Source organism: Cibotium barometz, chromosome 15 (assembly GCF_041138505.1).
Source record: "Cibotium barometz isolate CiBa-2024 chromosome 15, ASM4113850v1, whole genome shotgun sequence".
Classification (NCBI taxonomy): Eukaryota; Viridiplantae; Streptophyta; class Polypodiopsida; order Cyatheales; family Cibotiaceae; genus Cibotium; species Cibotium barometz.
In genome coordinates, this window is record NC_141060.1 from 47,247,370 (window position 1) to 47,270,812 (window position 23,443).

The 23,443-nt window shown below is 49.1% G+C and overlaps 1 protein-coding gene and 1 pseudogene across 2 annotated transcripts in view; one reads left to right on the forward strand and one right to left on the reverse strand.

Annotated features, from left to right (window-relative positions):
* Positions 1 to 23,443, reverse strand: part of PFT1 (phytochrome and flowering time regulatory protein (PFT1)) — a 149,743-nt gene that overhangs the window by 2,666 nt on the left and 123,634 nt on the right. The window lies entirely within an intron of this gene.
* LOC147631382 (uncharacterized) lies at positions 286 to 23,078 on the forward strand (annotated as a pseudogene).

Here is a 23,443-nt window from a genome sequence, read left to right on the forward strand (position 1 = left end):
AGGCCCTTCCCCAACCCCATCCTCACAAGTTCTCATTGCTCAACCCTCCCCTCATAAGTGCTCAAGTCTATCCTCTCCCTTGAGTCCTCTCTAGGATCTCTCCCTCTTCCTCCCCCTCAAGGCTCAAGCCTCTCCCTCTTCCTCAACTTTCAAGCCTCTAGGCTCTCCCTCTTGAGTCTTGAGTCTTCCTCAAGCCTCTGCTCTTCCTCAAGCCTCTCCCTCTCTCTCCCTCTTCCTCAAGCCTCTCCCTTTCTTTCTCCCAGGACCCTTCTCTCCTCTTTCACCATGAGAGAAAAGCATGAAGCATTTACTTTGCATGCCATTACCCATGAGAATAACAAGGGGAAGTCGGGGGCATGGAAGTGGACTTGCAAGTATTGTGGCAAGGCCTACACTAGTAGTGCCACTAGGCTTCTTGCACATCTCTCCAAGACGGCAGGGCAAATTGCACCTTGCAAGATGATCCCTCAAGACATTTTCGATGGCATTGTGAAGTACTCCTTGCTTGGCAAAGCAAGTGATAGTGGAAGAGTCCCCCCCGCCGTTGCTGCCGCTCAAGACGAAGTCATCCCGCCGGCAAGGGATACATCCTCTTCATCATTCTCTGCATCCTTCTTCCCCTTCACCAACTCAAACCCCTCATCAAAGAGGCAACCCCTCATCAAAGAGGCAAAGTGAGTTTGAGGTTCCACACAAGAGGCAAGCCACTCTTGGAGGCTCCATTGGAGCAAATGTGGCCTCTCTCTTGGATCCGAGCAAAGTAACAAGACACAAATGTGGAGATTGCACGCACGGCATCGAGTGCAATCTCCACATTTCGTGTCCTCAAAATTTCTCAATGGCAAAGGATGGTGAGAGCCATTGCCGAAGTAGGACCATGCCATGGCCCTTGGCATGGTATCACCTACAACAACATGCGTACGAAGGCACTTGATGAAGAAAAGGAGAGAATCAACAAGACCCTCAAGCCCGTCCAAGTGGGATGGGTGAAGTATGGGTGTTACATCCTCTCCGACGGATGGACCGATAGAAAGAAGAGTATCTTGCTCTCTTGGCACGTACTTCTTGCCGGCCGTGGATGCCGGAAAGGCGGGGAAGAAAACCTCGGGCGAGGTCATCTATAAGCCATAATCGAGGTGAGATACAATTTTAATTTTTGAGTTTGAACCTTGAAAGTTTAGAGTCTTTGCCTTTTACTCAACTTTCAAGTCTTATTTATTTTCCTTTTTCATGCATCCATGATTCATCATCCTTGTAGGTTGGCCCCGAAAATGTGGTTCAAGTGGTTACGGACAATGCCTCCAACTGCCGCAAGATGGGCCGCTTGCTTGAGGAGGAGTTTAAGTCCATAGTATGGACTCCTTGTGTCTCTCACTGCAGTGACTTGCTTATGGAGAACATACTCAAGTTAGAGTGGGTGAAGAGTGTGTTGACACAAGCCACTCAAACTGTCACTTTTTTCAGTCAAAAGTCAAGGCCCTTGCTATCTTCCGCCGTCACAGCGACTTGGAGATGAAGAAGCCATCCTCGACGCGCTTTGCCTACATGTGGCTTCTTCTAGAGCGCCTTTATGATGTCATGCCTAAGCTCCAAGTAACAGTGGTCTCACCGGAGTGGCAGGAATGGATACAAGGTGAGATACCTTCATGTGTCAATGAGGCAAGAGCCATTCAACGGCTATGCTTGAGAGAGGAGTTCTGGCGCCAGGTCCGTGCCCTAGTCATTGCGGTTACTCCCTTGTATAGGGTTTTACGCATGACAGACATGGAGGAGGCTACTTTGGGGCTCCTCACTCACTTTATGAGAGAGGCCATTGCCGAGATTACCCGCACCACAGTCCTCGATGAGCTTGATCTAGAGTATATGTTAACAAGGCAAATAAGATTCAACTTTTTAAGAATAAGTAATAAACTAAAATAGAATGTTGAATCTAAATACTTGTTCTTTCGTTTTTCTCATATAAGATATTCTCCCCTTTATTTTAAAATTCACAGTGATCCCCTTGAGGCTACTCCTCGACGCAATGCTATCTTGGCACTCGTGGAGAAGACATGGAAGTGGATGAAGAGGCCTATCCATGGCCTTGCTGCTTTGTTGCATCTTGCCTACAAAGCACTTCCACTTTTCACTGATCAAGAGTTGCTTTCAGCTAGGGATGCTTTCTTACCGAAAGCATTACCCGATGATGAGAATGGGCAATTAAAACCGGTCTATGGACACATAGAGCGGTAATTCATTCACAAATAACCTGGACTTACTCAGACACACAATCACAGAATCCTCGCTCCCTCGCTCAACAACACATTGGCCCCGAAGTCCGGTGCCCCTTGCGGTATTTCTTTATTGTTAAAAAGTTGGAAAATACAAAGCTCGAGTGCAACAGAGCACTCTACTTGCACCAGCTAAATTTTACAAATTTTGGGAGAAATTTGCCGGCATAACTGCACTAAAACTGTTCCATAACATCTCAGAATGAGTCCCAACTGACAGGCTCACTTCCATAGGCATTAGACTACCCAATGGAGTCCAAAACATCACAATTCAGCTTGCTGTAATTTTCTGCACAGACCTGTTTTCAGCTCTGTTTTCAGCCCAAAATAACCCTTGTACTGTCCTGGAAGACTTTAGCAAAGTCCTACTGCATTATGGCATCAACCGGACAACATAACAGCCCAAAAACAGCACCTATACAGTGCTGAAACAACGTTGTATTGAAGAGGTTATTACCCTCTTCCGTCCCTGCTTTGGTGTAGGAACTAACTACACCGGTTCCTGTTCAAGGAGGCAACTAGCCTCTGCATATAGGCATGAAATTCACACAACTGCACCTGATTTTATCTGACGAGAGCATTACCATAGTCTGCAAGAGAGAGAGAGAGGCTGTGGGGAGCAAGCTCAACCCTCAATACATGAGTTGCAGGGCAAGGGAGTGCACCACAATAGCTCTTTACCTGCAACAATCCACCATAATGGCTGCAAATGAGCCTCATTCAGCCCAAAATCCCACGCTTCCCTCTTCCCAGTGTGGAAAATGCACAAAAATTTGACACTTGGCACATTTTTAAGCCTTTTCCACATGCAATCTTCCAAGCTAAAAATCTCCTGACTGGTTCACATTCTCACAACAGTCCTTTGCCAGCTTTTGGTCCCCTTGACATTCTGCACAAACTGACGCGAACACTTTTCAATTCCAACACTGCCCAAAATAGCAGTTCCCTAGATTTTAGGGATGATGTCATCTGCATTCCTTCTGGTCTCCTGACCATCTTTGACCACTATGGTCACTTCAGAATTTGCTTAGAATTCAAGATACATTCACATTTCGGTGGCGGCCACTTACTAGTGTAAACCGGCCTATGCCCCCATTCAGTGGCCATGTCCTGGACACTGTCATTCATCTTTAAGTGCAGTTCTCAGGCTTAGCCAACCACTGGTCCAAAGTCCCACTGGCTGATCCATTCTAACATTGCAATGGCCCAAGCCCTTCCAAGAGATCCCGGGGGACAACAACAGCAACCAAAGAGAAAGAAAAGAAAAATATATATATTTATAAAGAAATGTAAATAAAGAAAACAACTGCAAAAAGTTTCACCTCCTGGTGACATACCCCCCTCTTGAAAGAAGCAAGCGACCTCGATTGCAAGTCCACATGCAAACGGATGACAAAGGACGATAACAAGATTCCGCACGTGATTAGTGTCATCGCATGTATCTCTTGCCAACGGATGACACGGGGCGATGATAGGGATTCCCCACTACCATTTGTGCCATCGCAGGTTCAAGCCTTTCAAATACATGTTTCCGGATGCAACACAGGGCGATAGCGTATATCTTGTACTATTAGTGTCACAACATGTAAATCATTCATTTGAAGCGTAACAGATACAACTTCAAAGCACTGAAAGTTCATTCATTGATTAAGTCATTGACAACAAACGTCAAAACTGTACATTGCCAAACATATAATACAAATGTACAGGTCATTCAGAATTCAAGTTCAAAAAGCAGAAATAACTGGGACAGACTCTCCTTTCAGCTTCACATCCAGAACATGAGTCTTGTCCCTATGTACAATTGTGATTTTCCTGTTGAAAGCATCCAACACTGCATGTTTCCTATGACACCGTGGAATTCCCAACGGGACATCACATCCTTCCAAGGGCATGATAAGAAACTCCTCTGTGTCGACATAACTCTGTATATGCATGCGAAGTTTGCCAAGTATAGGAGTGATAGGAACTGAATGCCCAGGGCATGCCAAATCAGCCTGTCCAACTGGTCCCATCTCTTCAGCACGAATTCCCAACTTGGCTGCCAATGCTGGTGAAATAAAGTTGGCTCGAGCACTAGGGTCAAAGAAAATCAGCACTGTAGCATCTCTGATTTTACCCCATGCTCTGCACAATTCTGTCACATCATCACATCGCTGGTCACCAACCATGTCAGGTATCAATCCTGCACTCGGCATTGTCTTCTTCTTGGGTGGCCCTTGTTTATCCTCCGCATCTTTTGCTGGCTGTTGTGGACATTTTGCAGCCATATGCCCTTTCTGTTCACAGATGAAACATTTCCCAGCTTGCATCAATGCCTTTCTCTCTTCAAATGGCTTGTCGTACAGTGGCCTCTTTTGTCCTTTGCCTTGAGGTTCCTTCTTCATTGTGCTCTTGAAACCACCTGAACCTCCCTAAAGCAATGCATTAGCCATGTTTGCATTCTCAATTAGTTGAGTCATGTTGGAAACATTGGTCTTAATACAGTAATCCCTGATCTCTTTGGGCAAACCATAGCAATACTTCTCTATTTGCTCTGACAATGGCACTGTCCTCTAAGAAGTTACTGGCAAGAGTGCATCCCAAAACTTCTTATTGTACTCTTCCAGATTTGCACAATTAGCTGCATCCAGTTTGTGCCATGCTGTCATCACATCCACTTCGAAGGTGTTTGTCAGCCATGCAAAAGAGAACTGCTGCTTGAATTGGACCCATGTAGCAGGTGCCTGTCCTTGCATCAACAGTGAGGTCCACCACTTTAATGCGTTAGCTTTCAAGAAAGTAGCAGCCTTCTGCACCTTAGAAGACTCTGTGAAGTTGCCTCTTGTGAATGCTGCATCAAACTGCTGAATGAAAGTCAGCGCTTTCAATTTGTCCTGCATCCCACTGAAAGTCTCAAACTTTACTGCTTGACCTCCTTCTTTGTAATCCTTTTGCACCTTTTCTCCATCAGTCCTTACTGCTCTTTGTCCACTAGGTTGAGGAAATTCAGCCACACTGACAAGTGCTGGGGGCCCCAAAGCTGGACTAAAATAAGTTTGAAGTCCGGGCTGCACACCTATATTGGCATAAAGAGGGTTCACAGCTTCCATAGGCATCATTCCCGGTGACCCTCTTGACATCAGTCCTGGCAAAACTGTGGGCCGCCTAGCCATGGCCTGGAAAACAGACCCACCACCAAAATAGCCAGGCTCGGAAGCAACGAATGGAGGAATGGTCGGCATGACCCTTTGCACATTACTGCCCTGGCCATTAAATGCCTGTACCTGTGCCTGGGTAACATGTTGCACTGGATCAGCTAGTATCACAGCTGCCTGCTCAACATGCTCTACCCTCATTTGCAACTGTTCTTGTGCCCTCTCTACTGCATGCTGGGATGCTTCAACCTGGGAATCCCCTGTGCGTCACTGCAAAAATTTCTTCATTCTGGGATTCTTAACTAGCTGCTGAAAAGTTCCAAGCATGATAAGAAGCTGTGCCTGAAACAAATCCTCCTGTTCCTGTTCTTCCTCTAACAAGGCTGGCTGTACTACTGGCTCCGTCCGAGCAGAGGCTGACACCTGAGCACCTGTCACCTCTATACGCTGTCTGCGAGTAGAAGAGGAACTCTCTTCGGCAGGGAGCTTGCCTTTCCCTTTGTCTGTCATACTGTCAACTGAAAGTTTAAGGGAACCTGTATCCAAAGAAAGAGACCGTACTCTTTCTCACCTGTAATCAGTTGTACCTCACTATGTGTGTCTCCTGTTCACCCAATCCAATTCGTGTCCGGGCTCTTGCAGAAAAGAGGACGCTGTCCCCGCAACGGAACCATAAAACCGGTCTGTGGACACATAGAGCGGTAACTCATTCACAAATAACCTGGACTTACTCAGACACACAATCACAGAATCCTCGCTTCCTCGCTCAACAACACATTGGCCCCGAAGTCCGGTGCCCCTTGCGGTATTTCTTTATTGTTAAAAAGTTGGAAAATACAAAGCTCGAGTGCAACAGAGCACTCTACTTGCACCAGCTAAATTTTACAAATTTTGGGAGAAATTTGCCGGCATAACTGCACTAAAACTGTTCCATAACATCTCAGAATGAGTCCCAACTGACAGGCTCACTTCCATAGGCATCAGACTACCCAATGGAGTCCAAAACATCACAATTCAGCTTGCTGTAATTTTCTGCACAGACCTGTTTTCAGCCCAAAATAACCCTTGTACTGTCCTGGAAGACTTTAGCAAAGTCCTACTGCATTATGGCATCAACCGGACAACATAACAGCCCAAAAACAGCACCTAAACAGTGCTGAAACAACGTTGTATTGAAGAGGTTATTACCCTCTTCCGTCCCTGCTTTGGTGTAGGAACTAACTACACCGGTTCCTGTTCAAGGAGGCAACTAGCCTCTGCATATAGGCATGAAATTCACACAACTGCACCTGATTTTATCTGACGAGAGCATTACCATAGTCTGCAAGAGAGAGAGAGAGAGGCTGTGGGGAGCAAGCTCAACCCTCAATACATGAGTTGCAGGGCAAGGGAGTGCACCACAATAGCTCTTTACCTGCAACAATCCACCATAATGGCTGCAAATGAGCCTCATTCAGCCCAAAATCCCACGCTTCCCTCTTCCCAGTGTGGAAAATGCACAAAAATTTGACACTTGGCACATTTTTAAGCCTTTTCCACATGCAATCTTCCAAGCTAAAAATCTCCTGACTGGTTCACATTCTCACAACAGTCCTTTGCCAGCTTTTGGTCCCCTTGACATTCTGCACAAACTGACGCGAACACTTTTCAATTCCAACACTGCCCAAAATAGCAGTTCCCTAGATTTTAGGGATGATGTCATCTGCATTCCTTCTGGTCTCCTGACCATCTTTGACCACTATGGTCACTTCAGAATTTGCTTAGAATTCAAGATACATTCACATTTCGGTGGCGGCCACTTACTAGTGTAAACCGGCCTATGCCCTCATTCAGTGGCCATGTCCTGGACACTGTCATTCATCTTTAAGTGCAGTTCTCAGGCTTAGCCAACCACTGGTCCAAAGTCCCACTGGCTGATCCATTCTAACATTGCAATGGCCCAAGCCCTTCCAAGAGATCCTGGGGGACAACAACAGCAACCAAAGAGAAAGAAAAGAAAAATATATATATTTATAAAGAAATGTAAATAAAGAAAACAACTGCAAAAAGTTTCACCTCCTGGTGACATACCCCCCTCTTGAAAGAAGCAAGCGACCTCGATTGCAAGTCCACATGCAAACGGATGACACAGGACGATAACAAGATTCCGCACGTGATTAGTGTCATCGCATGTATCTCTTGCCAACGGATGACACGGGGCGATGATAGGGATTCCCCACTACCATTTGTGCCATCGCAGGTTCAAGCCTTTCAAATACATGTTTCCGGATGCAACACAGGGCGATAGCGTATATCTTGTACTATTAGTGTCACAACATGTAAATCATTCATTTGAAGCGTAACAGATACAACTTCAAAGCACTGAAAGTTCATTCATTGATTAAGTCATTGACAACAAACGTCAAAACTGTACATTGCCAAACATATAATACAAATGTACAGGTCATTCAGAATTCAAGTTCAAAAAGCAGAAATAACTGGGACAGACTCTCCTTTCAGCTTCACAACCAGAACATGAGTCTTGTCCCTATGTACAATTGTGATTTTCCTGTTGAAAGCATCCAACACTGCATGTTTGCTATGACACCGTGGAATTCCCAACAGGACATCACATCCTTCCAAGGGCATGATAAGAAACTCCTCTGTGTCGACATAACTCTGTATATGCATGCGAAGTTTGCCAAGTATAGGAGTGATAGGAACTGAATGCCCAGGGCATGCCAAATCAGCCTGTCCAACTGGTCCCATCTCTTCAGCACGAATTCCCAACTTGGCTGCCAATGCTGGTGAAATAAAGTTGGCTCGAGCACTAGGGTCAAAGAAAATCAGCACTGTAGCATCTCTGATTTTACCCCATGCTCTGCACAATTCTGTCACATCATCACATGGCTGGTCAGGTATCAATCCTGCACTCGGCATTGTCTTCTTCTTGGGTGGCCCTTGTTTATCCTCCGCATCTTTTGTGGCTGTTGTGGACATTTTGCAGCCATATGCCCTTTCTGTTCACAGATGAAACATTTCCCAGCTTGCATCAATGCCTTTCTCTCTTCAAATGGCTTGCCGTACAGTGGCCTCTTTTGTCCTTTGCCTTGAGGTTCCTTCTTCATTGTGCTCTTGAAACCACCTGAACCTCCCTAAAGCAATGCATTAGCCATGTTTGCATTCTCAATTAGTTGAGTCATGTTGGAAACATTGGTCTTACTACAGTAATCCCTGATCTCTTTGGGCAAACCATAGCAATACTTCTCTATTTGCTCTGACAATGGCACTGTCCTCTAAGAAGTTACTGGCAAGAGTGCATCCCAAAACTTCTTATTGTACTCTTCCAGATTTGCACAATTAGCTGCATCCAGTTTGTGCCATGCTGTCATCACATCCACTTCGAAGGTGTTTGTCAGCCATGCAAAAGAGAACTGCTGCTTGAATTGGACCCATGTAGCAGGTGCCTGTCCTTGCATCAACAGTGAGGTCCACCACTTTAATGCGTTAGCTTTCAAGAAAGTAGCAGCCTTCCGCACCTTAGAAGACTCTGTGAAGTTGCCTCCAGTGAATGCTGCATCAAACTGCTGAATGAAAGTCAGCGCTTTCAATTTGTCCTGCATCCCACTGAAAGTCTCAAAGTTTACTGCTTGACCTCCTTCTTTGTAATCCTTTTGCACCTTTTCTGCATCAGTCCTTACTGCTCTTTGCCCACTAGGTTGAGGAAATTCAGTCACACTGACAAGTGCTGGGGGCCCCAAAGCTGGACTAAAATAAGTTTGAAGTCCGGGCTGCACACCTATATTGGCATAAAGAGGGTTCACAGCTTCCATAGGCATCATTCCCGGTGACCCTCTTGACATCAGTCCTGGCAAAACTGTGGGCTGCCTAGCCATGGCCTGGAAAACAGACCCACCACCAAAATAGCCAGGCTCGGAAGCAACAAATGGAGGAATGGTCGGCATGACCCTTTGCACATTACTGCCCTGGCCATTAAATGCCTGTACCTGTGCCTGGGTAACATGTTGCACTGGATCAGCTAGTATCACAGCTGCCTGCTCAACATGCTCTACCCTCATTTGCAACTGTTCTTGTGCCCTCTCTACTGCATGCTAGGATGCTTCAACCTGGGAATCCCCTGTACGTCACTGCAAAAATTTCTTCATTCTGGGATTCTTAACTAGCTGCTGAAAAGTTCCAAGCATGATAAGAAGCTGTGCCTGAAACAAATCCTCCTGTTCCTGTTCTTCCTCTAACAAGGCTGGCTGTACTACTGGCTCCGTCCGAGCAGAGGCTGACACCTGAGCACCTGTCACCTCTATACGCTGTCTGCGAGTAGAAGAGGAACTCTCTTCGGCAGGGAGCTTGCCTTTCCCTTTGTCTGTCATACTGTCAACTGAAAGTTTAAGGGAACCTGTATCCAAAGAAAGAGACCGTACTCTTTCTCACCTGTAATCAGTTGTACCTCACTATGTGTGTCTCCTCTTCACCCAATCCAATCCGTGTCCGGGCTCTTGCAGAAAAGAGGACCCTGTCCCCGCAACGGAACCATAAAACCGGTCTATGGACACATAGAGCGGTAATTCATTCACAAATAACCTGGACTTACTCAGACACACAATCACAGAATCCTCGCTTCCTCGCTCAACAACACATTGGCCCCGAAGTCCGGTGCCCCTTGCGGTATTTCTTTATTGTTAAAAAGTTGAAATTACAAAGCTCGAGTGCAACAGAGCACTCTACTTGCACCAGCTAAATTTTACAAATTCTGGGAGAAATTTGCCAACATAACTGCACTAAAACTGTTCCATAACATCTCAGAATGAGTCCCAACTGACGGGCTCACTTCCATAGGCATCAGACTACCCAATAAAGTCCAAAACATCACAATTCAGCTTGCTGTAATTTTCTGCACAGACCTGTTTTCAGCCCAAAATAACCCTTGTACTGTCCTGGAAGACTTTAGCAAAGTCCTGCATTCTGGCATCAACCGGGCAACATAACAGCCCAAAAACAGCACCTAAACAGTGCTGAAACAGCGTTGTATTGAAGAGGTTATTACCCTCTTCCGTCCCTGCTTTGGTGTAGGAACTAACTACACCGGTTCCTGTTCAAGGAGGCAACTAGCCTCTGCATATAGGCATGAAATTCACACAACTGTACCTGATTTTATCTGATGAGAGCATTACCATAGTCTGCACGAGAGAGAGAGAGAGGCTGTGGGGAGCAAGCTCAACCCTCAATACATGAGTTGCAGGGCAAGGGAGTGCACCACAATAGCTCTTTACCTGCAACAATCCACCATAATGGCTGCAAATGAGCCTCATTCAGCCCTAAATCCCACGCTTCCCTCTTCCTAGTGTGGGAAATGCACAAAAATTTGACACTTGGCACATTTTTAAGCCTTTTCCACATGCAATCTTCCAAGCTAAAAATCTCCTGACTGGTTCACATTCTCACAACAGTCCTTTGCCAGCTTTTGGTCCCCTTGACATTCTGCACAAACTGACGCGAACACTTTTCAATTCCAACACTGCCCAAAATAGCAGTTCCCTAGATTTTAGGGATGATGTCATCTGCATTCCTTCTGGTCTCCTGACCATCTTTGACCACTATGGTCACTTCAGAATTTGCTTAGAATTCAAGATACATTCACATTTCGGTGGCGGCCACTTACTAGTGTAAACCGGCCTATGCCCTCATTCAGTGGCCATGTCCTGGACACTGTCATTCATCTTTCAGTGCAGTTCTCAGGCTTAGCCAACCACTGGTCCAAAGTCCCACTGGCTGATCCATTCTAACATTGCAATGGCCCAAGCCCTTCCAAGAGATCCCGGGGGACAACAACAGCAACCAAAGAGAAAGAAAAGAAAAATATATATATTTATAAAGAAATGTAAATAAAGAAAACAACTGCAAAAAGTTTCACCTCCTGGTGACATACCCCCCTCTTGAAAGAAGCAAGCGACCTCGATTGCAAGTCCACATGCAAACGGATGACAAAGGACGATAACAAGATTCCGCACGTGATTAGTGTCATCGCATGTATCTCTTGCCAACGGATGACACGGGGCGATGATAGGGATTCCCCACTACCATTTGTGCCATCGCAGGTTCAAGCCTTTCAAATACATGTTTCCGGATGCAACACAGGGCGATAGCGTATATCTTGTACTATTAGTGTCACAACATGTAAATCATTCATTTGAAGCGTAACAGATACAACTTCAAAGCACTGAAAGTTCATTCATTGATTAAGTCATTGACAACAAACGTCAAAACTGTACATTGCCAAACATATAATACAAATGTACAGGTCATTCAGAATTCAAGTTCAAAAAGCAGAAATAACTGGGACAGACTCTCCTTTCAGCTTCACATCCAGAACATGAGTCTTGTCCCTATGTACAATTGTGATTTTCCTGTTGAAAGCATCCAACACTGCATGTTTCCTATGACACCGTGGAATTCCCAACAGGACATCACATCCTTCCAAGGGCATGATAAGAAACTCCTCTGTGTCGACATAACTCTGTATATGCATGCGAAGTTTGCCAAGTATAGGAGTGATAGGAACTGAATGCCCAGGGCATGCCAAATCAGCCTGTCCAACTGGTCCCATCTCTTCAGCACGAATTCCCAACTTGGCTGCCAATGCTGGTGAAATAAAGTTGGCTCGAGCACTAGGGTCAAAGAAAATCAGCACTGTAGCATCTCTGATTTTACCCCATGCTCTGCACAATTCTGTCACATCATCACATGGCTGGTCAGGTATCAATCCTGCACTCGGCATTGTCTTCTTCTTGGGTGGCCCTTGTTTATCCTCCGCATCTTTTGCTGGCTGTTGTGGACATTTTGCAGCCATATGCCCTTTTTGTTCACAGATGAAACATTTCCCAGCTTGCATCAATGCCTTTCTCTCTTCAAATGGCTTGCCGTACAGTGGCCTCTTTTGTCCTTTGCCTTGAGGTTCCTTCTTCATTGTGCTCTTGAAACCACCTGAACCTCCCTAAAGCAATGCATTAGCCATGTTTGCATTCTCAATTAGTTGAGTCATGTTGGAAACATTGGTCTTAATACAGTAATCCCTGATCTCTTTGGGCAAACCATAGCAATACTTCTCTATTTGCTCTGACAATGGCACTGTCCTCTAAGAAGTTACTGGCAAGAGTGCATCCCAAAACTTCTTATTGTACTCTTCCAGATTTGCACAATTAGCTGCATCCAGTTTGTGCCATGCTGTCATCACATCCACTTCGAAGGTGTTTGTCAGCCATGCAAAAGAGAACTGCTGCTTGAATTGGACCCATGTAGCAGGTGCCTGTCCTTGCATCAACAGTGAGGTCCACCACTTTAATGCGTTAGCTTTCAAGAAAGTAGCAGCCTTCCGCACCTTAGAAGACTCTGTGAAGTTGCCTCCAGTGAATGCTGCATCAAACTGCTGAATGAAAGTCAGCGCTTTCAATTTGTCCTGCATCCCACTGAAAGTCTCAAAGTTTACTCCTTGACCTCCTTCTTTGTAATCCTTTTGCACCTTTTCTGCATCAGTCCTTACTGCTCTTTGCCCACTAGGTTGAGGAAATTCAGCCACACTGACAAGTGCTGGGGGCCCCAAAGCTGGACTAAAATAAGTTTGAAGTCCGGGCTGCACACCTATATTGGCATAAAGAGGGTTCACAGCTTCCATAGGCATCATTCCCGGTGACCCTCTTGACATCAGTCCTGGCAAAACTGTGGGCCGCCTAGCCATGGCCTGGAAAACAGACCCACCACCAAAATAGCCAGGCTCAGAAGCAACGAATGGAGGAATGGTCGGCATGACCCTTTGCACATTACTGCCTTGGCCATTAAATGCCTGTACCTGTGCCTGGGTAACATGTTGCACTGGATCAGCTAGTATCACAGCTGCCTGCTCAACATGCTCTACCCTCATTTGCAACTGTTCTTGTGCCCTCTCTACTGCATGCTGGGATGCTTCAACCTGGGAATCCCCTGTACGTCACTGCAAAAATTTCTTCATTCTGGGATTCTTAACTAGCTGCTGAAAAGTTCCAAGCATGATAAGAAGCTGTGCCTGAAACAAATCCTCCTGTTCCTGTTCTTCCTCTAACAAGGCTGGCTGTACTACTGGCTCCGTCCGAGCAGAGGCTGACACCTGAGCACCTGTCACCTCTATACGCTGTCTGCGAGTAGAAGAGGAACTCTCTTCGGCAGGGAGCTTGCCTTTCCCTTTGTCTGTCATACTGTCAACTGAAAGTTTAAGGGAACCTGTATCCAAAGAAAGAGACCGTACTCTTTCTCACCTGTAATCAGTTGTACCTCACTATGTGTGTCTCCTCTTCACCCAATCCAATCCGTGTCCGGGCTCTTGCAGAAAAGAGGACCCTGTCCCCGCAACGGAACCATAAAACCGGTCTATGGACACATAGAGCGGTAATTCATTCACAAATAACCTGGACTTACTCAGACACACAATCACAGAATCCTCGCTTCCGAATATCAGAATTCGTAGCTCGCTGAAGCTCCGGCCTCCACCCTGCTCTGCGCACCCGCCCTCCCTCTGTTGCCTGTTCGCCCCCCACCTCTCCGCCTGTTCGCCCCTCCACCCCCCGCCTGCCTTCGCCCCCTTCTTCTCCCCGTTGCGCCCCCTCCTGCCTAGCTGCTGCGCCTCCCCCCTCCCCGCCATTTCGTCCCCCCCCCCCCCCCCCTAGCCGCCTCTTCGTCAATTCGCCCCCCCCCCCCCCCTCTTCGCCTGTTCGCCCCCCCTCCCCTTTGTCGCCTGTTCGCCCCCCACCTCTCCGCCTGTTCGCACCCGCCTCCCTTCAGCAGCGCCCCGCCTCCCCTCCCTTTCACGTTTTTTTTTTTTTTTGCCGCCCCCCCTTAGGGTTTCTCCTTCGTTTTCGCCCCCTCCCTCCTCTTTCGTGCTCTTTTTCACCCCCAGGGGGTTTTGTTTTTCTTCATTTTCATCCGGTCTTCCGCCTCTTTGTGTGCAGCCCGCTTCTTGCAGGTTTTCCGCTTTCGCCTCGCCTTCGCCTGAGCTTCAGACTCTGATGGAGACTCCTCCCGCCTCGCCTCAGAGGGACTCATCCGCAGCCCCCTCGCCCGCCCCCGAGGACATCCCCATCAGGCTTTCTCTTTCGCCGGAAGGGGAAGCGAGCCTCACCGCAGAGGTGGAACGCCTCCAGGCTCATTCCACCATCTGCCGTATAGTCGGCACTCGCCCCAGCAGAGGGGAGATCAGGGATCTTCTTCAGGCTCGCCTTCTTGCAGATGTGGGCAAGATCCTGGATGTACAGCTCCTGGGCCGGGGCCATTATCAGATCGAGTTCGAGGCCGCCCAGAGCGTTGCCAAGGTCCTTGCCATGAGTCCTCTGGACATCAGGGGTGCTCGGGCTTTCTTCAGACCTTGGCAGCATGGATTTGACCCAGCAGCGGCGGAGCAGGGAGAGCGCCTCTTCCATATTACAGTTTGTTTCCTTGGTCTCCGCCGGGAGTATCTTCCGCTCCTCTCCAGGCTCGGAGCATTGGTGGGCTCGGTACTAGAGACGGGCCCCTCAGCAGCTTCAGTGGTGGCCAGAGCAGCTGGGCTACCTTCGGTCAGAGTGTTGGTGTCTGACATCTCCTCCCTTCCTAAGGTCATTCAGCTACCTAGGATAGGGGGGGGGGTGGATAGATCAGAGAGTGGAGTTCTCGGGGCTCCCGAACCAGTGCTTCATTTGCAGGCAGGTCGGTCATCTGGCCAAGGCTTGCCCTCGCAGGAGACCTCGACCCTCACCACAGCAGCAGGCTACTGATGGCCCGCCCACAGATTCGGCTCGGCAGGCTGCCTCAGGGACGCCTGCTCAGGCCACAGAGACCTCAGAGTGGCAGCCTGGACAGGGGCGCCGCCGAGGGAGACAGCCACAGCAGCACGCCCAGAGACCGCTGCAGCAGCAGCCACAGTCTCAGCCTCACTGGGTTCCGGTGAGGAACAGCTTTGCTCCCTTCAGGAGGAGACCCCTGCAGCGACCGAGGACCAGGAGATGCCAGCTCCCCCTCCTTCACCCCCCCCACCCCCGTCCCCTCCCACTGCCTCGCTTCCACCTTCGCCTCCTCCCGCCCCCGCTCCGGTTTCGGCAGCGGCTCCCTCTCCACCTCCTTCGCCTCCCCCTCCTCCCCCTCCGCCCGCCTCACCTTCCCGGGAGACCCTGGCAGTTCCCTGGCGCTCACCTGCAGTCCGGAGAGCGCTGAGCACTGACCTCGCTCGAGCATCACAGAGGAGACCTATGCCGATTAGGGCCTCACGGATTTCATCTATCCGCAGTCGGCTGAGTCGCCTTCGCATTAGACAGCGCTCGGAGGCCTTTGATTAGACCTTTACACGGCTTTTTGGAGCAGAGGGCCCCCATGAGCCAGCACCCATTCGAGTCCATGTAGTGATACCTCCGGCCCGCGGGGAGGAGGCACTAGACTCAGCGGTGGCCTTCTCGTTCCCTCTATGTGGACCTTGTGATCGGGAGTGGACTCTAGAGCTCGCTCTCAGCACTTTGAAGACTCAGGCAGTTGAGTTTTCTCACCACATGAGCGATCTGGAGGTGACAGATGTGATAGGCCGACTTTGGGAGTTGGCTCATTTTTTCTTGGATCCCGGGAGTGTGGATACCTCGGGATTCGGCATTTGGTCGTGCGCATAGTGGCAGACTTGGCACGCGACCCTGGATATGTGAGTATACACGAGGTTTCTCTGTCAGAGCAGGAGGCAGTCGCCATGGGCCACAGCCACTGGCGCCTGATCCGGGATTCTTGCATTACACCGGGTGGGCAGATTCGCAGCCGTTCGGATGGGGACTACTCTCCATCCAAGCCGCTTGCGAAGGCCCGCCGCACGGCTGAGACCGCATCCACCTCAGCAGGGCATCCATGAGGATCATCTCATGGAATGTACAGGGCCTTGGCGGAGCACACTTTATACGCTATCGAGGTTGCTTGAGGCAGGAGCTTCAGAGATGCCTGGTTGGTGGCAGCATTGACATTTTGATGATGCAGGAGCACCACTTGGGTGAGAGCAGGATCCGGAGATATGGTTCGATGATGCCTGGTAGCTGGGACACTTTTTGGTCTGCAGGGTTTGGTCCTTTGGGTGGACAGGGAGGAGTATGCATGGTTATTGCAGATGTATGGCGGCAGGCCATTGTGGATCGAGGGATCATTGTGCCTGGTAGAGCACAGTATGTCATTCTGAGGATGCATGATGAGCTATTGGGTGTGCTCAACATCTATGCGCCCAATCATGCTAGTGCCAGAGCAGAGTTCTGGACTCAGGTTACAGATGCATTGCCAGAGGCCGCACATTGGTGTGTTGGGGGAGACTTCAACATGCTTGAGGACCCGGCAGATAGGGTGGGAGGCAGTCATGTTACAGTGCACGGCACGGAGCTTGCAGCTTGGGACCGGTTTTGCATGTCACTGAGGATCACTGATGCATGGCAGCACGGGGCTTTCTCTCGGTCTCAGGACAGTCTTAGTTTCTCTCGGTCGGATCGCCGGCAGGGAGGGACTAATCTATCACGGATTGATCGCTTTTATGTGGGCGATTGGTTAGGGGAGCGAGGGGGCTCCGTCGGCATTCTCGCTGGCACCTCATTTTCAGATCATGCGCCAGTTATATTGACATTGGAGGAGGGGACACGGGAGCCCAGCTTGCAGTTGAGGATCCCAGAGAGGGTACTTGCAGATCCCAGTCTCGCTGAGGATATTGAGAGGATCTGGCATGATAGTCAGTGCTCTGACCAGGATGCAGCGGGCCAGTGTGCCCAGGGACTCATTGAGCTTAGCTCTTTTCTGCACGCTGCAGCTTTGACATGATTGGGAGAGATTCGCGAGCGGGAGCAACGGCTGAGACGCAGCCTTGCTTCGCTACAGCGCCTTCAGAAGCAGCAGCCTGCATGTGAGTGGGTGGCGTCCCAGTTGAGCCAGGCACGCCAGGAGGTTAGAGAGGTAGAGGAGCAGAGACATGAGTTTTACTATCGTCGTCAGGCCTCTCAGTGGACGCAGCTTGGTGATAGAGTGACTGGGGAGTTTTTTGAGATCACTGGACCCCGTCATGCGCGAGCAGGAGTCCGCCAGCTTGGTAGACCGGATGGATCGGTAGCTACTGAGCTCGGGGAGATCAGAGCCATTGCCACTGCTTTTTATAGTGACCTGCTTTCAGCGGAGCCAGCCACTGAGGATCGAGATGTTTGCAGACAGACTGTGTGGGCCCATGTGCAGAGGAGGGTCACAGACCATATGCGTACAGTTCTAGGTGCGCCTCTGTCAGAGATTGAGCTTGCCGAGGCCTTGAGGGTCCTGCCGCGACATAGTTGCCCATGGGAGGACGGACTGACGCCGGCCTTTTTTATGCGCTATTGGGACCTTTTGGGGCCAGGCCTCCGCAGGGGCTTTCAGCATGTTTTGGACATTGGGGTGATGCCGCAAAGCTTTTCAGAGGGCTTGATCTATCTTATCCCCAAGGGGGAGGGAGTATCAGATGACATTCGGCATTGGAGGCCTATTACGATCCTCAATACTGTCTACAAGGTCTTAGCAAAGGCCTTGAGTTTGAGGAACGAGCCCTTCCTGGGGGAGTTGATTCATGCTACTCAGACAGGATTTGTCAAGGAGCGCAGTATCCTTGACAACATCTATACTTTCTGGGAGGCGACGGCCCGAGCTAGATTTCTTGGCGAGGACTTGGTCGTGATGCTTCTCGATTTTGAGAAGGCATACGATAGAGTTGATTGGGGATTCTTAGAGGGCACTATGCTTCGCCTAGGCTTTGAGCCAGGATGGATCAGAGGGGTGGCAGCTTTGTATTCCACAGCTCGCAGCCAGGTGCTGATTGCAAAAGGACGGGGGCCGAGTTTTCAGCTGACAAGATCAGTCCGTCAGGGGTGTCCTCTCGCCCCTTTCCTTTTTCTCTTCTTTGCGGAGGCTATGAGTATGTATTTGACGGCAGAGGAGGTTGGTTTGAGAGGACTTCAGCTCCCAGTCCGGGGGGAGGATTTGCTTGATGCTGAGTTTGCAGACGACACGGGCTTATTTTTGCATGGCCAAGAGGCCAATCTTATTCGGGCTGAGCAGTCGCTCCAGGTTTTTAGTGCAGCCTCGGGAGCATTGATCAATTGGCGCAAGACAGTGGCCTTTTGGATCAGTAGTGCTCCCACTCCGGCATGGAGCCCGGACCCCGGTTTTAGATGGATTCCTCAAGGCACAGCAGTGCGGTATTTGGGATGCCAGATTGGCCTCGATTTGTCACCTGAGCAGCAGATTGCCCCGCTTCTTCTGAGCATTCGGAAGAAGCTATTGTATTGGAGTATAGCTCGACTATCCTTGGCTGGGAGGGTGGTGGTGGCAAATCAGGTGCTGTTAGCGACCATGTGGTACATTACGTCTTGCTGGATTTTCTCGAGCTCTTGCATCAGCCAGGTACAGAGGCTGATCAGGAACTTTCTGTGGTCTGGGCGGGACGGTCAGCCAGCTCGGGCAAAGGTTGCATGGGCAGTTATTTCACTTCCGTTGGCTCAGGGCGGTTTGGGCATTATAGATCCAGTCGATCAGAGTAGAGCCTTATTGGGGAAGCTTATTGTTCGGGGGTTGCTTCCAGGCGCTGAGCCTTGGAAAGAGCTCCTCTTGTAGCGACTGCAGGCTCGGGCGCCCCCTGCAGGGGGTACTTGGGCACCAGAGATTCGCTGGATCTTCATAGAGATGAGGAGGACAGGCCTCACTAGAGGATGGGAGGACAGATTTGCTTTGAGTATCCTGAGAGCTTGGGAGCTGCTGAGACCGGGGCTCTCTCAGCGGCCTCCTTCTTGTGTTGAGGAGCGGGCCAGGCAGCCGCTCATCTGGAGCCCAGCGGTTCGTACGGAGCAGGGTCATATGCTGGGTTCTCGGCCTCGTCTAGCCTGGGGACCTTTAGCGGCAGGCCCTGCTCGTAGTTTTGGAGACTGGCAGGCTTTTTGCAGTCTACCAGAGGTGATCCAGGTGGAGAGGCTGAGTCACTTCAGAGGGGGGTTGATTATGAGGGATGATATTCAGGAGGCACTTACAGAGGAGTGGTTCACACCTCTCGAGCCAGTGGCCCCACGGTGGATGGGAGCCTTTACGCAGTTGGAGATCCTGATTGCTGTCAGAGCTAGCACTGAGGATGGCAGATGCCTCTACTATGAGATTCAGGATGAGGGCAGACTCCAGAGAGTGGAGGTGGAGTCGCCTTTGGTTGCAGAGTGCACCTTCCAGAGGATTCGGGTAGTGGCTGCCGCTTCTCGGAAGTGGCATATTGACCCCGACCCTGCTGATGTGCTCCCGGATTGGCGCATATGGGCATATGCAGCGCGCCCCTTGGCCCGGCTACAGTGGGACCCCGGGGAGTACGAGTGGCATGATCCTTATGCATCCCTTGAGGCCACAGAGATCACCTTTTTCCAGTATACTGTTCGGCTGGGACGGCATATTTTGACGGCGAGGAGGACGGTTTCTCCAGCGGCAGCGGGGCATTGGCGATTGCAGGGACTCTCACAGGAGTTCCTGGAGGATTTCTGGGCTCGGCTCTGGGCTAGTCGGCAGGCCCGCAGGATCTCGGCTTTTCAGTGGCTGGTCGCCCACAGGGGCTCAGCAGTTGGCACTTGGCTTGTTTACAGCGGTCTTCCGGCGGCCTGCGTCCGATGCGGCCACCCTATGGAGACACAGAGACATTGCCTTTGGGACTGCCCTCAGGCACAGCAGATTTGGCTGCGGGTGCTGCGTATTCTGGCCCCCCTCTCTCCAGAGGGTATGTTTACGTGGGGTGCCGCTGCTTGGTCGACTTTGTCAGGGCCTGCTATGGGCTATGAGATGGAGCAGGGCAGTCAGGCCATCAGATTTATTAGGGGCCAGCCTCGCGTGGTTCCGGCACCGGATTTCTCGTCCGCCAGCTGGACACAGGAGAGGGATTTACGATGGGAGCTCCTCAGCAGCCTCACCATCTGGTTCACCTGGAGGGCCCGGTGCTTTACGGCCTTTGAGGGGAGATTAGAGCCACCAGCAGAGACTGTTCGGGGGATTTGGCAGGAGTTGATCCACACCCTGCGAGGACAGTACGACCGCATCCGGGGAGACTCGGATGAGGCGATCTTACGGCGCCAGGCCTTTCACACCACTTGGCGCTGTGGCCCGTTCTACACCTTACACACGGGATCCCCCCGTTGGCACTACAGGCCACCTGTTTGGCTCTTCCCCCCCCCTATTGTATGATTTAGCCGCTCAGTTTTTTTATACTGATGCTTGTATTTTGCAGCACCTAGGGAGAGTCTCCTGGGCTGCCATGATGTATTCACTGCTCTTCTCTCTCTTAGGAGCAGGAGAGATCTCTTTTGTAGCCCTTCGAGCGTTTTTATATAACTAATGAAAGGATCTTTTCTCGGAAAAAAAAAAGAATCCTCGCTTCCTCGCTCAACAACACATTGGCCCCGAAGTCCGGTGCCCCTTGCGGTATTTCTTTATTGTTAAAAAGTTGGAAAATACAAAGCTCGAGTGCAACAGAGCACTCTACTTGCACCAGCTAAATTTTACAAATTCTGGGAGAAATTTGCCAACATAACTGCACTAAAACTGTTCCATAACATCTCAGAATGAGTCCCAACTGACAGGCTCACTTCCATAGGCATCAGACTACCCAATAAAGTCCAAAACATCACAATTCAGCTTGCTGTAATTTTCTGCACAGACCTGTTTTCAGCTCTGTTTTCAGCCCAAAATAACCCTTGTACTGTCCTGGAAGACTTTAGCAAAGTCCTGCATTCTGGCATCAACCGGGCAACATAACAGCCCAAAAACAGCACCTAAACAGTGCTGAAACAGCGTTGTATTGAAGAGGTTATTACCCTCTTCCGTCCCTGCTTTGGTGTAGGAACTAACTACACCGGTTCCTGTTCAAGGAGGCAACTAGCCTCTGCATATAGGCATGAAATTCACACAACTGCACCTGATTTTATCTGACGAGAGCATTACCATAGTCTGCACGAGAGAGAGAGAGAGAGGCTGTGGGGAGCAAGCTCAACCCTCAATACATGAGTTGCAGGGCAAGGGAGTGCACCACAATAGCTCTTTACCTGCAACAATCCACCATAATGGCTGCAAATGAGCCTCATTCAACCCAAAATCCCACGCTTCCCTCTTCCCAGTGTGGAAAATGCACAAAAATTTGACACTTGGCACATTTTTAAGCCTTTTCCAAATGCAATCTTCCAAGCTAAAAATCTCCTGACTGGTTCACATTCTCACAACAGTCCTTTGCCAGCTTTTGGTCCCCTTGACATTCTGCACAAACTGACGCGAACACTTTTCAATTCCAACACTGCCCAAAATAGCAGTTCCCTATATTTTAGGGATGATGTCATCTGCATTGGTCTCCTGACCATCTTTGACCACTATGGTCACTTCAGAATTTGCTTAGAATTCAAGATACATTCACATTTCGGTGGCGGCCACTTACTAGTGTAAACCGGCCTATGCCCTCATTCAGTGGCCATGTCCTGGACACTGTCATTCATCTTTAAGTGCAGTTCTCAGGCTTAGCCAACCACTGGTCCAAAGTCCCACTGGCTGACCCATTCTGACATTGCAATGGCCCAAGCCCTTCCAAGAGATCCCGGGGGACAACAACAGCAACCAAAGAGAAAGAAAAGAAAAATATATATATTTATAAAGAAATGTAAATAAAGAAAACAACTGCAAAAAGTTTCACCTCCTGGTGACAACAATTTCAGTTCTTACAGGAGCTCATCAACTATAATGATGAGAGGGGCCCTGCATTCGCCACTGCGGTATGTTGGAGGAGGGATTCTATAGTGAAGCCTCTCTTTTGGTGGGAGTCATTTGCTTACCAACAACCTCACCTACAAAGAGTGGCTTTGAGGATTCTAGCCCAGGTAACTACTAACCACTTGGCACCAAGTTACTAAATTATGTGTAGATACTAGAATCCTGATCATTGTTTATTTTTATTGTGGATTAGGATTGCTCTTCGGGTGCATGTGAGAGGAACTAGAGTCCTACTCACTAATACACACGAAGTTGCGCAATCGACTAAGCACTAGATAGTTAGAGCGGCTAGTCTATTGCCACAATAACTTACGTATGGTGTGTGCAATGCACGATATGAGTCAAGCTAGACAGGTAATTTGTTATGTAACATGTTAGACTTACATAACTTTCAATGTTTTATTATTTAGTCCCCAATCGATTATAAAACTTGTAGGTAAACGTCGATGAATTTAAGTTGACGGTGGATACTCTTAAGAGTGTCCACAAGGAGCGTAATGGAGAGGAGGAGGCCATGTATGCAGAGCTCTACAAAGAGCTAGAGGAGATTGATAGACGAGTCTCTCGCACTCGTTGTGGCCGCCGAGCTAGAGGTGGAGTACATGTTCGGCCTATTCTTACCTTTGGCTCTCAAGGCCCTGATCGCCCAGATGCTACCTATGTAAGATGTGGCTCTCAGAGCTCTACCTCCGCAGCGATTAAAGTTGGGGATGCTTCCATTGCAGAGTCTTCTTCGGCAGTTCATGGTGATATTAGGGAGCCCGAATATGATGATGAGGGCAACGTTCTTAGCGATGGGGATTTTGGTGGGAGCTCTGAGGTGTCCTCCTCTAGTGAGGATATTGAAGAGCCTAGCGATAGCTCTGAGCCTTGACTCCTGACATAGGCTTTTAGCCTCTATAGTCCTCTATGGGCTTTTTGCCTTTTTGTACTCACATTTTTGTACTTGCCCATGTGGCATGCCGACTTTTGCGGCTTTATATTCATGACTCTTTGACATGTCACATGTACATTTGTCTACTTTCATTTTCTATGCAACTTGCAAGTTGCAACATTCTCAATTTTTATGTTTTGGGTAAGTTATAAGTTGTAAGTTGTAACTTCTCTAAGTTTTGCATCTATATTTATATTTTTAAGTATTTTTTAATGGACCGTATCTCCACCGTATTTTTATTTTTAAAATTTAGCAGTGCGTTCCGAGACCGTATTTGAACGTACCATACCAAATCGAACTTTTTG